General features: G+C 54.6%; 1 long non-coding RNA gene across 1 annotated transcript; it reads left to right on the top strand.

The window, feature by feature from the left end:
• The first annotated feature begins 1,549 nt into the window (after positions 1 to 1,549).
• On the top strand, positions 1,550 to 6,778 carry LOC106987070 (uncharacterized). Its single transcript, XR_001432155.3, has 3 exons — positions 1,550 to 1,841; positions 3,219 to 3,314; positions 5,696 to 6,778. It is a non-coding gene; the product is annotated as an uncharacterized LOC106987070 (long non-coding RNA).
• The last annotated feature ends 7,764 nt before the right edge of the window (positions 6,779 to 14,542 follow it).

Raw genomic sequence — 14,542 nt, 5'->3', positions numbered from 1 at the left:
CGATAAGGTCACGTTCACAGGTCCTGGGGCTTAGGACTTGGACATATTGGGAGCCACCCCTTAACCTGCTGCACCCTGGATTGAGTGTGAATCCAAGTGTCAACTTACTCTTTCCTCCCTCCATCCTGAACTCCACGGAAGGAAGTCACCTTGCAGGCCACATGTCAGGAAGGAGTCGGACATTGTCTTTTTTTTTTTTTTTTAAGCTTATTTATTTATGAGAGAGAGAGAGCATGAGCTCTGAGGACAGAGAAGGAGGGAGAGAGAGACTCTCGGTGCCATCAGGGAAAAGCCTGATGCGGGGCTCTAACTCCCAAGGGCCTGAACTCATGAACCAGGAGATTGTGAAGGGAGCCAAAACCGAGTCAGAGGTTTCTCTGACCGAGCCCCTGGGCACCCTGGGACATTGTTTTTTAAAAGTCATCCTGGCTTACACTCCAGACCGTCCGAGGCAGGCCTCTCTCCTTCTTACCCTCTTTATAGCCCCCAGAGTGTTCAAATCCCAGCTTGACCTCCTATCAGACCAGTGACCTCACACAGGGGACCCGAGCTCTCTTGGCCTCAGCAAAAAGGAAGGTGCCTATTTCCTGGGTCTGCTGTGGAAACGAACGAATGGGCCCTTGGGCTAGCTGTGCACTGCCCCCCCCCCCGCCCCCCTGCTAATCCACACTTGCCTGACTCTCGTAAGAGGGCTCCTACCCTCATCTTCCAGGGGCCTCGTTGCCCCTACTTGGTTGCCCACAGTGATATATGTTGTCAGGAGGCCTTCCTCCGTCTCTGTGGTATGCAGGGTCTGCTCCCTGTCTCTGGGGCTCATATCTGGACCCTTCCCCTGCTCGGTTCCACCCCCCTCCGGATGCTGTTTGCTACTGGCGGAAGGTGTGCTGTGGCCAGTGTCCCTGCCTCCCCCCTTTGGCATTCTAGTAGGGACCACAGCAATACCGGCTTGGGCCCTATGTGACTGTTAGTGACCCTGGCACATTTGGGTCCTCCTCACGGTCACTATCTCTTTGGGATTCAGACCTGAGCCCACAAAGGCTGGGCTGGAGGAAATGCTGAACGGCTGTCCCAGACTCTGGCTCAGAATCGCTCCGTTCTCCCCAAAGATGGGTTCTGTTTCAGGCCCAGCCTGCCCGCCTGGCTGGATTCTCCCTCAGGATCCAGGGGGCTCCTCAGTCCCTCTAGTCCCTGAAGTGTGCTTGGAGCATAGCAGGTGTACCCTTTTGCCTGAAGCTAGAACCTGGGCCACCCCCCCCCCCCCGGCACACATGGGGCAAAGGGCCTCACAGGGCACCTGGTGCATAGTAGGTGCTCACTAAACACCGACACTCTTTACAGCTTGTGTGTACACACACACATGCACAGAGTAGGTGCTCAATAAGCATTCACTCTTTACCCCTAGTGTGTGCACACACATGCACACACACGTAGGCACAGACCTACATGAGGTGTAAGTACCACAAACACGAACCCCTTTCCTCTGCTAGATGCCAGCCACGCATGGAGGCTGAAGGAAGAAGGGGTGGGGAGACAGGAAGTTATGGGGGTTCCGGATGGAAGAAGCAGCTGGGAAAGAAGGAAGCATGGCCAGCGGGGGGGCCAGGAGCGCGGTGGAGGCGCTTGGTCACGCCCCGTGCACTCTGCTCAGAGAAAGACAGCCATGGGACTGGAGACCAGGGCAGGGTCCTAGAGGGAAAGTGGCAGGTTTCTGAGCCAGGAGAGATGCTTTTGTTGGGAAGAACCCATCAGAGACACCGTCCAGGCCAAGGAAGCATCGAGCAGGGGCTCAGCCCTACTGGGCCTCCCTGAGGATGAGGACAGGAGGGGCTCTTTCGGAAGGGGTGAATGCTGGAGGGAAGAAGGAAAGCTGATGATGGATGGTTGCAATAAAAGCCTGAAAAGGCCCCAGAGGAAGGCCTTTGGCACAATTTAGAAGCACAGCCGAGGCAGGGGAGCGGCTCTGGTTTAGAGCCGTGGCCAGGCCAGGAAACGCAGGGGTAGGCGGGGAGGGGCGCTGCTTTGGGCGAAGGAGCCTCCCACTCACTTCCCGGACCCCCCCACCCCCACCTCTACCTGCGTGAGCAGGGAAGCTGTTGGGATTCCAGGACAAAGCCTTCTTGTGCAACGGCTTTTCTTGAATGAATCAGGTGGAAAATAAGAAGGTGTAGGTGGCATAGCATCGGAGGGCTGGCTTTAGGGTCCCTAGATACGGTCTCATATTTTGGTTCTGCCACTACCTAGCGAGGTGGCTTTGGACACAGTATTTGACCTTTCTGGCCTCTGGGAGATTAGATGTTGCTTTTTAGTTGTTCTGAATCATCTATAATGTCTAGCATGGCATACGAACCAGACTAATGGATTCACTCCTTCCTTCCTTCCTTCCTTCCTTCCTTCCTTCCTTCCTTCCTTCCCTCCCTCATCGATCCCCTGTCACATCTGACCAACTCACTCCAATGTCCACTGTCCTACCAACTCCCCACATTTACGCTTTAAATCCCTGAAGCTGGACCTGCCTGGAACCCATTGTCCCACAGTCACCCTGTTCCCTGGTCACATCACCACCTGCGGCTTCCAGAATGCACCCTGGTCTTGTGAGCATCTGTAGGTACAGCCCCTGTCTGGAAGGCGCCCACTCCAGCCTTCCTCCCCTCCCCAGGCAGAGCCTATTTGGCCCCTTCTTGGCTCTTGAAGCCCCTACACTGGGGCCCTCTAATGACAGTTATCAGGACTGGCGTGCCTCCCCCTGTAGCCTGGGGGCTCCCAGAAGGACCGAGCTTTGGTTCCTGGCTTCTCTTTTCTATCCCCAGCCCCTGAAACAGTGCTTGACACAGAGTGGGAGCTGAGAAAAAATGTTCGAGACCTGAAGGAAAAAAGAAACTATGCCACAAGGCGTGTGTTAGGGGTTGAACTGTATCCCCCGCCCCCCCCCAAAAAGATATGTGAAAGTTTGTTATGAGCTGAATTGTGCCCCAAAATGTGCATGTTGGAGCCCTAATCCCAGCACCACAGAAGGCGACTGTCTTTGGAGACAGGGATGATTTAAGGGATAATTCAATTCAAATGAGGCCTTAGGGTGTGTCTGAATCCAATCCACTGGTGTCCTTCTAAGAGATAAGGACACACAAGAGTGACCCACTGGGAAGGGAAAGGGTGTGCCAAGGAAAGACCATGTGAGGACACGGGCCCTATGCCAATCTGACATATCCTTGTATGAACAGGAAATTTGGGCAGGGACACGCACTCAGGGAGAACACCATGTGAGGGTGAAGAGTGGGACTTGAACTTCCAGCCTCCGGACATGGGAGACAACACAGGTCTGTTGTTTTGGGCCCCTCACCCCCGTTTGTGGTACCAGGAAACGGATACAGTGTGGATATGAAAGGTAGCTACTCTGTCACCAGTTTATCAAAGCAAGAGGTTTTCTGCCTATGGCAGCACAGAGCTGTGGTGTCAATGCCAAATTTTTGGAGACAGCTCCCAGGGACCTCCTCTGCCTCCCTCCTGGCTCTTATCAACCATGGCCTCCTCTTGTGCGCGCGCACGCGCGCACACACACACACACACACACACACGTGGGTGCCTCATTGCTCAGTGCTGCCCCCAGCTGGCGAGCCCCGAGAACCAACTCTGCCAGCCGATGGGCTGAGCAAATCCGGTTTGTGCACTGCTGAGTTATCTGCCTGAGGTTTGGGCTGGCTCCCTGAAATCCCGGGAAATCTCCAGGAAACCTGGACCCCAGCCACACCCAGCCCTCAGCAGGTCCCGAGGGCCCCCGGATGCCACATTTGTGAACCTTCCTGGTATTTCCCAACTTGCCCATCCACAGCTGGCTTCCATTCTTTACCTTTGCGGTTACCTGTCCAATTACACACCTGTTCACACTCAGCTCCCAGTAAGGAGAGAGTGAGGGGAGAGGAGAGGACCGAGCCCAGGCCTCCAGGAAGCTGAGGGAGAGGAGCCGGCTGGGGGCAAGGGTGAGCTCCCTGCTCTGTGCACGGGTAGCTGGGAAGCACCATCCCCGCTAGGCCCACCCCCGGCAAGCAGGGCCAGGAGCAGAAGCAGACCCCGGAGGGAAGCAGGCATCTCAGCGATTTCTGGACCGGGCTCCGTGACCTTCAGTGAGCGCCCAGATCACCTGGGGGCTCGTTAACGTGCAGATTGTGATGCAGAAGGCCGGGGTAGGGCCCAGACGCTGCAAGGCTGACCAGCAATGTGGTTGCCCGAGCTGCTGGTCTGGGGACCACACTCTGAGCTCTTCGGTGCCCGCCCGGGGCTGGGGTTTCGCTGCCTCCCTGCTGAGTGGGCACCCAGGCCTACGCTTGATCACCTTGGCTGACGGAGAGCCAGGACCCGCAGGGCAGGCTGCTCTGCCTTGGGACACCTCTGTCCACTCTTCCCAATCGCGAATGCCTCCCTACAGCTTTGTGGGCTGCCCTCGGTGTCCTGTCGGGGCCCTCGCAGTATGTGAGCTTTTCCCACATCAGCCCTTCTCGCCCCAGGCTCGCCCTCACCAGGTTTTCTGGAGCCGGGCTTGTCAGCAGGGGTGGGGCTCAGGCAGTCTCCACACTTTGAACCCCCCACCTGCCTAGCAAGCAGGGGTCTTGCCCTTTCCCGGTGGTGCTCGCGTCCATGACCCCATCATCCCCCGGGGTCCCTCAGAGTATAGGCACCCTCCAGGAATCCCTGTACTGGGAGAAAGTGGAGGGCCTCAGTCTGTATTCAGCTCTGTGGCTCCTCCACACTAGGACCTGCTGTCCCTCCCTGAGCCCTTGGTCATGGTCGAGGTCAAACCCACCCTGCCTGCCCCGCCTGTGTGTTTCACAGGGCAAACAGCTAATGGTGTATCTGCATCATCGACACCGGCACTGACAGATGTCCCCGTTCCGGGGGGGGGGGTTTCCAGCTGAGGAAACCTGGCCGCTGCCCCCACTGGGCCCCAGGAACTTCTCAGGGGCCGCAGGGGCTGTGCCCCGAGAAAGCGGTTAGCTCAAAGTACCAGTGCACAGGCAGGCAGGAAAGAGGATGGAGAAAGGAGAGGAGAGGAGGGGAGGGGAGGAGGGGCAGAGAGAGGGAGAGAGAGAGTCCCAAGCAGGCTCCATGCTGATAGTGCAGAGCCCCATGTGGGACTCGAACCCACGAACCGTGAGATCATGACCTGAGCCAAAGTCGGACGCTTAACTGACTGAACCACCCAGGCGCCCCTACGTGTAATTCCTGTAAAATGGGCTCATTCACTGCCTCTTCTAGGTGCCTTTCTCAGCTGCACACATTGTCCACTCCTCCCTGTGATCTCATATATGTGTAGCTGCTGAAATCCTATACAACCTTTAGGAACTGTTCCGCATATCTCTTCCTCCAGGAAGCTCTCTTTGATAACCTCAACTGGAAGAGGTTTTCACTCCTGCCTTTGCCATATGTGACATCTGTACACGGAGTGTCAGGAAGCACGTTTTGGCTCAGGCTCTGGGCGAAAATGTGGATCAAGGGTGTAAGCCGTTTTCTTTTATTTTTTAAGTGTATTTATTTATTTTGAGAACGAGCAGGTGAGGGGCAGAGGGGGTGGGAGGACAGAGGACCGTCTGACTTGGAAAGTCAGAGACTTTCCAAATGCTGCCTCTGCCTTGTTCTTTCTCACCCCCCGGGGACATAATGAAAAGGCCGATTCCCAAACCCAGTTAATTTGTTCTGTGTCCAGAGAAAAGTAAGAAACCGTGGCGACCAGTTCTCAGCATCTCCTGAATCAGTCAAATGAGAAATAGACTGGGAGCAGCCACCTGGGAGGGCAGCAGAATCTCCAAGAAGACGACCACCACGAAGTTTGTGCGGTGGGAGGCGGAGGTCAAGCCTCCCACCTCGGCCCCAGGCTGCCCCACGTCGTGGGTCTCTCTGGGACAGACAGAAAGACGGGACGTCTTCTGCACGCTGCCCCCAGAGGGCGGCATTCCACACCCATTCCCTCATTTCACTTGGAAGTGGCCCCAGGAAGTATTATTATTGTCTCCATATCACAGATGAGGAAACTGAGGCCCAACTGTTTACCCGTGGCCAAGGAGCAGCCTCCTGCGGAGAGGTGGAGCCAGGTCCCCCAAATGTGCCTTTTCCATTGTGACCCCATTTAACGTTCTTCAGCCGGACGCGGGCCAAGGCTTAAAGCCCTTCACTCAGTGGCTCTCCTTGGACATCCTGTGTCCTTCCGGTAGCCCCTGTGACCTCAGACGGGCCACGCGGCTCATATCCCTTTTGGCCTGTAGATGCCAGCTTGGTTCAATAATCTTTAACTTACCTCCCAAGAACGTTGTGTCTTTAGGACCTCGTCAGAATTCCTCGGGGCCAGGGATGGTTTCAGGCCCCCTGGACGGGAGAGAAAGGGACCGCAGAGGGAGGGACGGGATTTGGACAGGAGCCCGGACTGGTACACAAGGGGCGGGGACTTGAACCCAGGCACGTGCCATCTGGCTGGCTTTCTCTCCCCTGCCGCTGGCGGAGTGAAGCAGGGGGGAATCCCAGAAGCCGACTCACAGCTGCAGGTAACGTAAAAACAACCGAGGTTTGAGGTGCAGCACATTATCCGCGGACTCATCAATGCAAAGAAACCGTGCTTTGCCACCCGACTTCGTCGAGTCCAGGGTATCTGCATGATACAGAGGGTCCCGGGTGGGCCTGGGATTCACGTGGGAGCAGAGGGGTGAGCGGGCCACTAAGTCCCCGGTCAGCGTGACCTCCTGCCCGCACCCTCTCTGGCCACTGAGGTGCGGCGTCCACGTTGAGCCCCCAGCTGCCCTTGAGCCCCCACGTTGAGCCCCCAGCCTCCACCGGCCGTTCTTAGGAAAGGCTAATTTTGCCCCCAGCATCTCAGGTGTGACTGCAAGAGGCAAAACCGGGGACTCGGTGATTTACCGGCCAGATGCTTAAGGCAACAGGTGTTCCCAGCTGTAAGCAGCAGCTACCCTACACCTGGGTATTTTGCAAAAGGAGTGGCTCATTGGGGCTCCTGGGTGGCTCAGTCCGTTAAGCGTCTGACTTCGGCTCAGGTCACGATCTCGCGGTTTGTGTGCGGAGTCTGCCTGGAATTCCCTCCCTCTCCCTCCCTCCCTCTCTCTCTCTGCCCCTCCCCCACTCATGCTCTCGCTCTCAAAATAAATAAGTAAACTCTAAAAAAAAAGAAGCGTGCTCACTTATTGGCTTTAGGATGGAATTTCACGAACGACGTTTAGCGTTTGTTTAGCACCGACGGTCATTACCTCCATGTTAGGGTTGTGAGTCTAGGAGGACTGACTGACTCTTGTCCTAGGGCTTTCTTTCCATCAACAGGGCTCTGGCACCAGGGAGCAAGACTTCCAAAGTATTTGGATTGGATGTGATTTTCAATAACCCTATTTGCTGCTCATAAATACAACGTGTAGGAAGATGAGATCAGTCCCAAATATTAGATTATAAATTCTACTCTCTTCTGCTGTGTTAACTTCTCCATATCCTGGTAAGAGCCTGTCAGGGGTTCAGCCCTAGATAGCATTCCTAGTAGAGGCAGGAGCCAGGAGGCTTATTCTCTCAATCGCTAGAATTTTAGTAAAGTCTCAAAGATAAATAAGTAAACAAATAAATAAGTCCTTTCCTTTCCCTAAATTTTCTCAGTGTTCTCCCACCAACCAGACTCTGTTAGCTTTATTTTGCATTCATTCACTTATGGTTAAAAGACTCTGTCCTGTTCTGGGGCATTCCCAGTCCAGTTGGGGGTCGGGGCCACGGCATATGCCTAAGCATAACAGACATCCATGCCGTGATAGCAAAAGCACAATGACAATGGAAGGCAGAAGGAGATCTGGGAGCACGGAACAGAGACACCTAATCCACGCTGGGTTTATCAGGGAAGGCTTCCTGGAGGCAGTGGCATCTGAGTTAGAGGAGAGGTGGGTGAAGGAAAGGAAAGAAGTCCAGGCAGCAGAGTAAGGCTGGAGACCTGAGAACACTGTGTACTCGAAGGACTTGTTTGGTGAGATGGCCCTTAAGGCACACAGTGACAGTGGGGCCAGTTGAACTTTAACCATCAGCCAGGAGTCCTGGGGCTCCAGGAACCACCGGGAAATTTTCAGCAGGGGAGATATTCTCATGTTACCTCTTACTTCCTCCAGGTATGAGTCACAGCTGTTATTAAACAATTACTGGCATAGTTTGATAGTTAACGTTTCCCCTGGGCAAATAGACCATAATCTCCACGAGAGCAGAGACTGATTCTCTAGACGCACGGTTCTCTAGACCTAGAACAGTGCCCGGTCATAGTGGATGCCTAGAAAATGGGGAGAGGCAGTGACAAGATCTGTGAGCCATTTGAGACAAATCACCGTGGCAGTAAATTCAGGAAAGCCAGAAGGTATGTCTGGCGGGGGCAGGGGAGGACCTGTCAGAGTGTCATCGCTGGGTGACAAAAGCAAGTGGTCTGAAGGAGGTGGCCAGGGTGGGAGGGAGGGGACGCAGAGCTGAGAAAAGCCGAGGGGGTAAGTCAGGAGGAGTAGAGAATCCCTCTAATGGGGTTCGAGGCCCAGGCCCGACTCTCAGTTCTTCTGAGTTGGTCTGGGGTGGTGCAGTGGGGGGCGGTAATTCTCAAAAGGCCCTGGAGGGGACCCTCGTGTGCAGCCAGGATGGAAAACCAGTGGAGGGGAGCAGGGAGGTTCTGACTCCAAGCCTTCTGGCTTTGGGAGAGAGAACCCAGGAGGGAAGAGAATGTTCAGAAGAGTCAGCATCGATAAGGGGGTCATAAGATAATATTAATCCGATTTGAGGTACGTGAATTAAGAAAGAAAGATGTCAACTGGTTCTTGCTTGTTTAAGGAATAATGGTGAGGTCCACAGAAAAAAACGGGACGTTTATTCTGGTCAGGAGTTGGAGAACACAAGGCACCGATCTCTTGCTTCTCAATGAGAATGATTCTGTGCGACGGGGGTCGGCGGGGGGGGGGCCCTTTGGAAATTCTGTCGGCAAGGCGCTTTGTTTTCGGGCTGGGCACCAGGTGACGCGAAAGGCGGGTGGCGGGAGTGTGGGCTTGCGGAATATCGCAGAGCGAGCCACTTAGCAGGTGCTGAGGGTGGAAAGCCAGCCTTCCCTCTGTCGTCTCTGCTTCCGGGTTTCTGCTCCGCACCACGGCCCCATGTACTCACTTTGTTTCACAGCACATTTCTTAATGGGCCCTGGCAGCACTGAGGCAGCCTTCATATTCCATTTGTTCCTTGGATAATGAGCTTAGCCTCCGAGCCACCGGAGAAAGCCCTGATGCTTATTACACACACCGCCATGGGCCGTCTGCTCCCTGAAACCTCCGGTCAGACGTGGCACTAAAACGATCTGAGCCCCTCGCACCCAGGCAAGGGGCCCTTGGTGACTGACAGAAATCCATTTTTATCTTGGTCAGAAAGGCCTTTGGTCAGCAGAGTTCATTTTGTTTGCACAGTGGAGTGGAACACATCTGAGCTCCTCTGGGGGAGCCCCAGGGAGCACTTCCTGGGGGCTCCCAGACATTGGACTCGTCGGCTGTAATTAAGCTCAGTGGTGTCCAGGTTCACTGCTTGCACACAGGGCACAATCTGCCTTAGTGTTTCCCCGCCTTCCCGCTCAGAGACAACGGTGAGGATGGGGCCGTTGTGAATTCTAACGAAGCCTCAAGGAATCATTTGGGCTCGACGCATTCGGTCTGGCGCGGGCAGAACCCCCACAGCCGGGATGATTCTGTCTGGCTCCCCCACCCCCCCAACAAAGGTCTGGACACCAAGGCTGTTATTTTCCATCTGGAGTCCTGGGAATTGGGTTGTTATTGCCGAAGACAAAAGAGTGGGTTTCTACAATGATCACTGGGGAGAACAATGGACCAGAGAGAAACCCTAGACGGTTCCAGAAAGGTAGGCAGTGGGTATCCCGGCAGCGTGTAATCTGAATGCGAAACGTCTCTGCCAACTACTTGGGAACCTCTTGGGGTGGGTGGAGCATCCCTGAGCACATCTCTGCCAGGCATTCAGTCGACCTGGGAGGGCAGGAAGGACCACGTAGCCTTCAGGATTGGGGAGAAAAAGCCCTTATCCTTCAGGGGTCTCCGTGACACCGAATCAGTGAGGATGTCTAGCCACAAACTTCCAGAATAAAGTCAGTCCAGTTCAAATAAAATTGTTGAGGACCTACTGGTGCCGGGTGGGGGTGGGTGGTGGGGACAGAGAAGCGTGCCCTCGGTGGTGCAGTCACTGACACCAACAGTCCTAGACTGAGCTCTGGCTGCATACCAGTCATTGCACTGGTCCAAAGACGGACGACGTGGTTCCTGCCCGCCAGGTACCCTCCTATCGGGGCAGGTAGACAGAGCTCCCAGACAGAGCCACAGAGTGAGGGACACCGTCCCAGCCGTTGTGAGAGAGACACCAGAAAATGTGTGAAAGAAACCCAAAAGACACGGGAATTGCTTCTCGGTGAAGAAACCAGGGAAGGCTGGAGAGAGGAGGAGTCTGGATTTGAACCAGGCACTTGACCAAGCTTCTCTTCTCCGTCCGGTCAGCGGTAGCAAGAGGTGATACGTTCACGGCATCCGCCACGTGCTGGGAGCTGTTTCAAGAGCTTTACGCACATTAGTTCGTTTAGTCCCCACAACAGCCCTTTGAAGTTTTTGCTATTATTATCCCTGTGTTACAGAGGAGGGATCTGAGGCACCAAGAAGTTTACTAACCTCCCCCGAGACTACCGCGCTCATAAGCGACCGAGCCGGGATTTGGTCCTAGGAAGACTGGCTTCGGACAACATCGGTATAGTTGCGTAGATTTCTTTCTGGTTGAACAAGCCTACCCATAAAAGGTGTTTCTCTAGTACTTTGTTTGATTTCGTCGATACTAATTCACGCTATAAAAAGTGATACAGCCTTACGGAAAATGTGACCAAAGGGTCCCCCACCATGCCAGCCCCCCAGGGTGCGTCACGTGGCGTTGGCCAGCGGGGGCTAGAATCCGGCCTGCCTTCCCCTCACCACGCTCTGTGCCGCTGGGCTGTCCAGAGGGGCGTCCTTCCCTAACTCACGCAAAAGGATCTTAGGGGCTGTCTGGGGCCATGACAGAAGGAAAATGAAACCCGCAGAAGGGATCGGCTACACGTGGGAGGTAAGACCAGGCTGGAGACAAGAACAGCAAATGCCTGCTTCACCGCACTGGCCACAGTTGGCCTTAGTCGTTCCGAAGGGAAAAGCAGGGATTAATGACAAAATTAGCTGCATTATATCTTCTTGAGGTGTCGTGGATCTTCACGGCCAGGGTAACTGTTGCGTCAGTCAACCCTACCTACGCCTCCTTCTGGAGTTTGGATTCAGTCGTTCCGTGTGAATCCTCTGCGGATGTGGCTACGGGTAGATCTCTTCAGGGGCTGGTTCTTCCCGATAGCTGGAGTCAAGGTCATGGCGTCCAGAGCAGGTGAAACCGCCGGGCAGCCCTCCTCCGGAATTCTGCCTGGGGTGCCGCCCCAATAGAGTCGATGCTACCCTGTCCAGTATCTTTCCTCTTTTTTCCTTCCGTAGGCGTGTTTACACAGTGATTTCGCTTTGCATATCGCGTTTTTCGCTTGACAGATGCTACACATTTTCCATAATGCCACCTAATTTCCGCACCTGTCGTTGGTAAGCATAACTGTAGAACATCCCACCGCGCGGCGCTCTGTGGCGTGGTTGGTAATTATCAAACAGTCTACTTCGTGGAGAAGTACCAACGATGAGGGAAATGTTGAGCGGGGGGGCTTGCTGAACAGAGGTAGTTGGACGTGCCCCGCGAGCGCCACGATTCTGGGGCTGGTGAGAGAGTCAGTGTCTTCCCCATGTTCTCTAGTCCAAGAAGTGACCTGGTAACAGATGGTTAAGAAATCCCCGGGATACAATGTACGTCTTCGGCTCTTCTGCCACAAACGGTCAGTCATTTAGGAAATCATCCCAGGGACTGGGGAGGCACTGGGGGGTGGAGGCCCTCACCGCAACTGAAGCAGCAAAAGAGGCATTTTCTTTCTTTCTTTTTAAAGTTTATTTATTTTGAGACAGAGAGAGAGCAAGTGGGAGAGAGAGAGACAGAGAGAGAGAGACAGAGAGAGAGAGAGAGAGAGAGAGAGAATCACAAGCAGGCTCCAAGCTATTAGCTCTGAGTCTGATGTGGGGCTCAAACTCACGAACCGTGACATCGTGACCTGCGTTGGAATCGAGAGTCGGACACTGAACCAACTGAGCCACGCAGGCGCCCTGCAAAGGAAGCATTTTCTGAAGAAAGGGACTGTTCCCACTTGCACAGTGGCTTTCCTCTCCAGCAGGTGGGAGCAGTGTGCAAAGGTCTCTGTGACTGTCCCCACCTTGATGGGGACCTGAGGGAGGGGGACATACGTATAGCGGGTCCTCTCAGGGTGGGTAAGTGCACCCCTCCAAGGAAGGATGCTGTGCCATTTTCCATACAATGAGCTTGCTTTGTGAACTGGGTTCCCTTGGCTCAAAGTCCACACGAGCAGAAGGGGAAGGAATTTTCTAGAAATTAAGTCTTCTTTGGGGCACCTGGGTAGTTCAGTCGGTGAAGCATCCGACTTTGGCTCAGGTCATGGTCTCATGGTTTGTGGGTTCGAGCCCCGTGTCGGGCTCTGCGCTGATCGAAGATCCTGCTTCGGATTCTCTCTCTCCCTCTCTCTCCCCTCCCCCCCCCAAATAAAAAAACTTAAAAAAAAAAAAAAAGAAATGCAGACTCAAGACCCAACCAGACCTACTGAACCAGAATCTGCATTTTAACAGGATCCCAGGGGATTCCCAGGTACAGGGAGATCTGAGGATCCACGTTCTGTGGCACTTTGTTATGTGTGTGTGTGTGTGTGTGTGTGGGGTCTCCTTACCCTCCCCTGGGATCTGGGAGGGCAGGGTCAAAGCTTTGTTTGTGTGTGAATGAAGTGCATGGTAGGCACTTGGGAAATTAAAAAAAAAATTTTTTTAATGTTTGTTTATTATTGAGAGACAGAGAACAAGCAGGGGAGGGACAGAGAGAGGGGGAAACACAGAATCCGAAGCAGACCCCAGGCTCTGAGCCATCAGCACAGAGCCCGATGCGGGGCTCCAACCCATGAGACGTGAGATCATGACCTGAGCCGAAGTCGCACGCTTAACGGACTGAGCCACCCAGGCGCTCCAGGACTTGGGAAGTCTTTAAAGAATAAGGTCATTCATTACATCCCTTCATGGATAGAACTGATGTTCCTAATTCTTTCCTTCTAAGTCTCTCGACCTGAGGAACTCAACGGCCTTTTCTTCTCTCCTCTCCCTAACCACAGGCACACAGCCCCACACATATACTCACAGGCACACATACCTTCTCACCAATGCCCCTCAGAGGAAGCTGAGTTGAGCCCCTTGGCAGGGGAGCTGAGCTGGGGGCCTGAGAACCTGTGAGGCTGAGGAGGGCAAGCCGTGAGCTGGTCTGTCCTGGGCCGGGGCATGTCAGGACAGCCAAGCAGCAGCCCAGCAGGGTGGGGGCCACCAGCCTGGCCCAGAAGCTTCCCCGTGGGGTGCACAGCTGCGGGACAGCCTCAGGCTGACTCCAGGCCTTCCTGGGCCCGCTCTACTTACCGCTACTCAGAAATGTCATCCGGCCCCTCTCTCCTTCCATCCTGCTGTGTTCCGGGCTCACTGCCTCCCCTCACAACCCCACCCCCTCCTGATTCAGCCCTGCCCTCCACCTCCCACACATTTCCCAGCACTACCCAGAGAAAGCCTTTTAAACAAGATTTCGTTAGGCCACTCCCCCACTTAAAACTCGACGGCAGCCCATTACCCTCAGCGAAAAGCACATGTCCAGCCCAGCACTTTAGACTAATACGCTCACCAAGCACCATCCAAGTGCTTTTACATATATTACCATAGATTCACTCTTTAACCCCCGCGACCACCTCCTTGCAGTTGGTACTATCATCATCCCCATTTTATAGGTGAGGAAACTAGGGCAGGGTGAGTTGGGACTCACTTGCCCCCTCGAAGCTAATTAAGGGCAGATCCAAGTTCAAACCCAGAGTGTGGGACGTCTCAGCACACACTGGTGGGACTTAAGGTGCAGCCCAGGCCGGTGGCAGCAGCATTATCTGGGAGCTTGTTAGAAATGTGAAGGCTGAGGTCCCTGCCTCAGACCTGCTGGACCAGGGTGTGCATTTCAGTAAGCGTCCCAGTGACCAGTGTGTGCGGGGAAATCCGAGAAGCATGGTTCTATCACCCTACCCAGAGCCCCGGCGCCTTATTCCTCCAACTCGACCCAGTACCTGGCGGTCCCAGGCCCCCTCCACCCCTTTGCACCTGCTGATCCAGCTCTGAGGCATCTGGTCCCCACACTGCCCTGGGTCTGAGCCTTGCCCGTCCCCCCGTGAAGTCCTTGTTGATCTCGACACTCCATGCGTGTTACTACTCACCAGCCCGGGGGAGCATGATTGCTCTGCCTTTTTTCTTTTCCTTCTGACATTTCCCTCTTTGATTTATGGCGCCGTCGGCAGCAGGGGTGAGGAGGGCCTCCCAGCGGAGCTGGC

This window comes from Acinonyx jubatus, chromosome A3 (genome assembly GCF_027475565.1).
Source record: "Acinonyx jubatus isolate Ajub_Pintada_27869175 chromosome A3, VMU_Ajub_asm_v1.0, whole genome shotgun sequence".
NCBI lineage: Eukaryota > Metazoa > Chordata > Mammalia > Carnivora > Felidae > Acinonyx > Acinonyx jubatus.
The sequence above is the reverse complement of the archived record's forward strand: the minus strand, read 5'-3'. Positions and strand labels throughout refer to the sequence as shown.